We start from the raw sequence: 7,097 nt of genomic DNA, 5'->3' as shown, positions 1-7,097 counted from the left end.
CTTTGATCAGTCATGGTGGACCAATCTGAGCTCGGTTAAACCGCACAGATGGCACTCAACTAGAGAAACCTGGTATTTATGACCTGCACATGTGTGGCCATACATAATAGAGAAGTTTTTTTTTTCTAAGGGGGTCTCCATACAGTGATAAACTAAAAGACATATTAAAAAAAAGAAAAGAAAGACAACACGGGATTTGAACTCGTTGCCCTTGGGTGTTGCCCGCACAGATAGCTCAGTCGGTTGGTCCGTCAGGCCCCAGGTTACATTGAAGCGCCATAGCTCCTGTCCAGAGCCTCATACTTACGTGGAAAGAGACTGATGATGTCCGGGATGGTCAGGTTGGAAGGCATACTTTCTTGGAAAAATGGCCGCCCGTGGATAGAAGTGAACTCGAGTGGTTCTAGAGACTAGGAAAAGCTTGATCAGGTGCTAGGTGAGCGCGGCACGCTTAGCGTGGGAAGCTAGCCCGAGTAACTCTCTCAAGGACTGCTGCTCACGGGAGCGAGCTACCTTTGTGTAATTATTATACCTCCAATCACGTACGTCGAGCACGAGTTATTGAGCAAAAGCCCAATCGAGCACACCATGGTAGAGGTGGTTACTGGGAAAAAGCAGAAGGAAAGCTCTTTTCTGGTAAACGTGCACAGTAGCCCTTCACACGTAAAGCAGAAATTCAAAGCACTGTTACACAAAGCGTGCAACGTCGCGGCGCCCGACAACAGGCTGGTAATCTGCGGGGACTTCAACGCGCCGAATCAAGCCTGGGGTTACCCCAAAACATTGGCAAAGGGCAGGGACCTAATGCAAGATGCTACCGACTTGGGACTAAATCTAATTACCGACCCCGCATACCCTACAAGAATCGGCAACTCGATCACCCGAGACACAACGCCCGATCTCACTTTCTTCAGTAGTAATGGCGGTGGTTTGGCGGACTTCGAATGGCGCAACACGGGCCACAAATTGGGAAGTGACCATTACATTGTGGAGGTCGCTGTCCCGCTCGGTGGTACCGACGAAGTTGGCAGAAGCCTTCGGAAACATAGATTTACTGACTGGGACGTGTTTCGAGGATTGTTACCCGAGGAGCAAACCGAAATTACGGACATTGAGAAGTGGTCCACCGAGATTGTAAACGAGGTAGGAAAGGCCACCAAGGAAGTAGAGACGGACGAGCGTGTCCACAGGGTCGACAGCCGCCTCGCCCACCTCATCGAAGTCAAGCAGTCCATCCTGTCAAGGTGGAAGACGCAGAGGACAAACAGAAAGCTACGCAAGAAGGTCGCCGAACTCAACCGCGAGATCGAGTCCCACAGCCGAGTGCTATGCACACAGCAATGGAATGAGGTTTGTTACGCAGCGGACGGCCAGATGCACTGCGGCAAGACGTGGAGTATGCTGAGGCATCTTTTGGATGCGACCACGACGAAGTCTCACCAGCACCACAACTTGGCCAAGATCATCCACAGGGCGCTGACCGAGCACGGGGAAGATGAAGTGAAGAAACGCCTCGACGACAAGTACCTCCCGGTCACTCCCACAGACACGCACCCGGACTACCTAGGCGAAGCAAACGAGTGGCTAGATCGAGACATTGAAGTATGGGAAGTACGGGTTGCCCTGCACGACCTCAACAGCAACTCCGCCGCTGGTCCCGACCGCGTTACGAACAGAGCGCTGAAAAATCTTAACGAAGCGGCGATAGAGAACCTCATGGCATACTTCAACACTTGCTGGCGAGCCGGATCATTACCTCGGCAGTGGAAAGCAGCCAAGACCATCTTGATTCCCAAGCCGGGCAAGCCACCCAACATTGAGAACCTCCGGCCGATCTCGCTTACGTCCTGTGTGGGCAAAGCGTTGGAGCATGTACTCATGACCAGGTGGCAGAGGTACCTGGAAGATTCGGGGCTCTACCCAAACACCATCATCGGGTTCCGAAACAAGCTCGGAACTCAGGACGCCATGATACAACTGAAAAATGACATCCTCGATGACACTACCAACACGATAGACAAGCGAGCCATCTTGGGTTTTGACCTGCAGAGCGCTTTTGACAAAGTAAGACACTCTGCGATTCTGGCCCAGGTGTCACGGCTAAACATGGGCAAGAGAACTTATGCGTACATCAAGGATTTTTTGACGGAGCGGACTACTGAAATCATCGCCGGTGACCTGCGGCTCCAAAAGAAGAAGCTCGGCAGTGTCGGGACCCCCCAGGGCTCAGTCATCTCGCCATTGCTTTTCAACCTTGTAAGGATAGGAGTGGCCGAGCCCCTCTCACGAGTCGCGCGGGTCCGACACACCATCTATGCCGACGACATAACGCTCTGGGTCCCAGGAGGAAGCGACGGACACATCGAGAATACATTGCAAGAGGCGGTTGACGCTATCGAGGAGCAGCTGGACGGGTCTCGGCTCGTCTGCTCCCCAAGCAAGTCTGAGCTGTTGGTGATTCCTCCGAAAAGGACAGCTAGGAAGACGAAAGGCAACGAGCTTCCGAGAGAGCAAGACACAATAGAGATCAAGACGAGCGGTGGTCACATGATCCCGGCTGTCGAGAAGATCCGAGTGCTGGGGATGCTGCTTGAGCGCAAACGAGTCAACGGCGAGATGGTCAACCGTCTGGCGGCCAAAGTCACCACGGCCATTCGCCTCATTAAGAGGGTGTCGCACAGAACAGCAGGCATGAAGGAAGAAAGCCTCACCCGGCTAGTGGAATCCTTCGCTATAAGCACATTATTCTCCCTTTTTACGCAAACTTGTTTCCCTTGCCAAGTGACAAGGAGTAGCCGGTGCCACCATAAAGGCGCCAACCTCTCCTAATATTCATCTCAATAAAAAAAAAAGCCACATTAGATACGTTGCTGCTTTCCACAACTGGAGGCAGTGCGAACGCAATAAGATCAATGCCCTCATACGCAAAGCGTACAAGGCTGCACTCGGACTTCTCGACTGCACAAGCACCGACAAGTTCCTGGCCTTGGGAGTGCATAACACCCTGGAGGAAATCGCCGAGGCGCAGAGGACCGCTCAGCTCGCGCGGCTATCAGAAACAAGAACGGGCAGACAAGTGCTGCGTGACCTAGGCCTGGGACCAAAGGAAATGGGACCCGAGCATACAGAGGTGCCTGTACCGGACGCAATTAGTAGACGGCTACGGGTATGTCCGGTACCAAGAAATATGAACCCTGAGTTCCACAAAGAGCGGCGGGTGGCGAGGGCCAAGGCGCTCATCGATCTCCATGCCAAAGACAGGGGTGCCGTGTTTGTGGACGCGGCAGAGTATCCACATGACAGACAGGCATTCGCCGCTGCAGTCGTCGGGGCATCGACCGGTGCAACTAGAACAGCGGCGAGTGTGCGGACTCGAGGGGCGCATCAAGCCGAGGAGGTGGCCATTGCTTTGGCCATCGCCGACCCCGAGTGCACGACTGTGCTCTGTCATTCTAGGACGGCAGTGAAAAATTACGCCAGAGCAAGGGTGTGTGGTGAAGCCGCGCGTGTGTTGCGTGTGGTCGATCTCGCGAGTGAAAGTTGGTGTGTGGTGATAAAGTGGTTTCCGGCCCACATGGGCAGTGATGTGTCGGATCGCGGCAACGCTAACCACAACGAGACGGCGAACGCGACGGCGCGAGGACTAACCAACCGTGCCACTGCTACTACAGCCGACCCGTCGTGGTGGTGGGAAACCAAGGACAAAATGACTTCCTACAATGACATTGTGAAATGGTACCGACTAGAGCGAAGGACTATGCCGCCACCTCATCCGGGCTTGACCCGTAAGGAGGCGGTTTTATACCGACAACTTCAAACGGGGTCGTTATTCACCCCGGTGCTAATAAGGCACGTGTGTCCAAGTGTTTATGAAAGTGATCTGTGTTGTGTGTGCCGAAAGGAAAGAGCCACTGCAGCTCACATCCTTTGGGACTGTGCTAAGAATCCGCATGAAGCTGCAACAGTAACAACGATCCCGCCGCGGCTCGAGGCCGCAACGAGATGCTATGACCAAGATGTGCAAACCCAGGCCGTCCAGCAGATCTCGGCGGCCCTCGAAAGGCAACGACCGAGCGAAACCGGAGGGAGGCTGCCACCCCAAAGGAGGGGCAGGCGCGGTCGACCAAAGGGAATAGTGCGGCCGCGGCCGAAGTAGAGGCGCCACACGCCGCGAAGACGTCATGGCCGCGTCACGGAACCGCCTCCCTAACAGGGGAAGGCTAACCGTTCTGCAGGCGTTCACAACAAAGTTTCGTCACCTCCAATAAGACTACTTTCGAAAAGACAACGGCCCAGAGTGCTGTACTACGAATGCTATGACTGATAATTTTCTATATATATATATATATATATATATATATATATATATATATATATATATATATATATATATATATATATATATATATATATATATATATATATATTTATATATATATTCATCTATGGGAACGAATGCGAGCGCTGTTGCTTTGTTTCTGCGTGTAGTAGTTAAGAAAACGAGTTTACGGGAGGAGCAGAAAAAAAGGGAAGCAAAGTTTCTGAAGCATAATTGCAGCGCCGTGGTTTTTAAAGCTTACCCGCGGTAGAGAACGGAAGGAGATGTAAACGTGCGTGGCTATGATACGCACGCGACAAACTGCCTTAATAAACTTAGAGACTTCAAAGAAAGTTTCGTTAACAACCGATAACATGGCAATCAGCACTCGAATACGGCGAGAGAAATTAATGAGGCATGGAAAATTCCCTTGAAATAAGTATGGTTTGCGGGAGCAATGCTTTGAAGTATTGAACTTTTTTAAAAAGATGGGGGAACATGCGCTCACCGAGAATACGGCGTCCGCACGAGGCCACGCCAGGCACCTCACTGAGACATGGAGCACTCTGTAACCGCAACAAAGCCCCCCTTCTCTCCCGGCCAAGCGCAAATAACCTGCGTTCCGATCGCTCAAGGCTGCGCCGACATAGTTTAGTTTGAATCGAGCGAACTCGAGCGGCTCTAGTCTGGGAAAAGCTTAAACAGTTGCGAACGTGGCACGCTTAGCGTGGGAAGCTAACCCGATTAACTATATCAAGGACTGCTGCTCGCGAGAGCGAAATACCTTTGTGTAATTGTTATAACTCCAAGAAGACTACTTTCGAAAAGCGAACGGCCCAGAGGGGAGGGCTGTATTACGAGTTCTATGACTGATAATAATAATAGCGATAACTATCGGTAGTCAACCATGTACAAACATTCTACAGGCCCCTTGCGAATCGGATAGGATTAAGGCAGAAGTATTTTCTGCCTCTTTGGTTCTGATGGCTGTAGCGCAGTAGCTGCTGCTTCGGCCGTTGCGGTGTAGGTCGTTTTAACCGAGGCTACAACAGCATTAATTATATGTTTCATGGGTTGAACTGCTACTATGAAACCGCCTTCACTGGATTTGGCTGCATCGGTGTAGACTACCTCTTGATTATGACCAAATTATTTTTGAAAGTGTCGAGCTCTAGCTTGTTTTCTTTCCCAATAGTACAACAGGCTCATGTTTCGCAAGATGGGGGAGCCGGTTATGCGTTGTCTTGTTTCCTCAGCCACATTAGTTATGTGTTCCCTGCAGTATTGTGGTCTTGTTGGGTATCCCAAGCCAATTAAGGTTTCCCTGCGTACCTTTACCCGTCTAGCGCAACCATCCACAGCGGCCTCTCCACTGCCCCTGCTCTTGTGTTCGCGCTCATGTGTTTGTGCTTCTATATGTTTCATTGTTCAAGGCGGTTCAAGGTACTGGTGTGCTACGCGATTGGAAAGTCCTGTGTACATCGCTGCAGCACTGCACAAGGTTGTGAAGGGGACATTCACAAATATCTTTTTTTTAGCGCAATCTACAGCCGATGGCTTGCGTGTTACCCTTAAGTCTTTTCAGGAACTGTCAGCGTTCCTTCTGAAGCAGTGCGATTTCAAGTAGGCGCTGTAAGCCAAAATGAATCAGTACTCATTGGAATGTTTTTTTGTATTATAAGACAAGCAGGCAACCAAAATGAGCATCCCACATTTCCAACAATCCTGCAGCTACAATGCATATTTTCTCTTTATTATTTCATTATGGGGTTTTACGTGCCAAAACCACGATCTGATAATGAGGCACGCCGTAGTGTTGGACTCCGCAAGTTTGGACTACCTAGGGTTCTTTAATGTGCACCTGAATCTAAGTACACGGGTGTTTTCGCACTTCGCCCCCATCGAAATGCTGCCTCCGTGGCCGGGATTCAATCCCGCGACCTCGGGCTTAGCAGCCCAACACCATAGCCACTAAGCAACAATGGCGGGTCTCTCTATTCATTATTGAGGCGACCACAGTTTGGCAACTGTGTATCTTCCGAGAAAGAACAATCGGCTTTTCTCACTCTAAATGTATTTAGAGAGGTGTTCAAATCGGCAGCTGTTCAGCATATTGATAAAATGCATGACCTCAAGCAGAAGCTGGATGGCTTTATCAGTGAAGGAACCTGGGAGTGCGATGATGTATTTGAGCATGACTGTTCGAATGTGGCTGTTATTGACTGCATTGTGTATTATATAACTGGATTATTTGTGGCACGAACGCTTGGCACTCAAACATCCTGTACAGTCGGTAAGGCGGCTCTGGTTGGACAGAAGGGTATTTCAAAGCCATCTGAAGCCAACTTGTTGAACAGTAAAACGAGAGGACGGCTCACGCATTGGAAAGTGCATTTGTTTCTTCTTTTTAAAAAGGCTGAGGAGCACTTCGCAAAAGTTAGAACACAAAAGTATACATGAAAGACAGCATCGAATCGCCAAACCGCGGCGTTACCACCGTGATAACGGTGATAACTTCCGTGTTGTAACACGGACGTCCGTGTTACAACACGGACTTCCGTGTTACCAACGTCCGTGTTGTAACAGTAGGTGCAATTGACCTCCTATGGCGACCGACCGGGGCAAGCGAAAACATTGCAGACGTTTATTTAAGCGATAGCCGGTATCAGAGAAACTACCTAACGAATGCGCGGACATTGGCTGGACACACGGGACTTCGCCCCCTAAGTCCCTATTTCGCCATCGCTGCACATTAAAGCGAACTCTAGGTGCTTGATAA

The sequence above is a fragment of the Dermacentor albipictus genome, chromosome 2, assembly GCF_038994185.2.
Source record: "Dermacentor albipictus isolate Rhodes 1998 colony chromosome 2, USDA_Dalb.pri_finalv2, whole genome shotgun sequence".
NCBI classification, from domain to species: Eukaryota; Metazoa; Arthropoda; class Arachnida; order Ixodida; family Ixodidae; genus Dermacentor; species Dermacentor albipictus.
The sequence above is the reverse complement of the archived record's forward strand: the minus strand, read 5'-3'. Positions refer to the sequence as shown.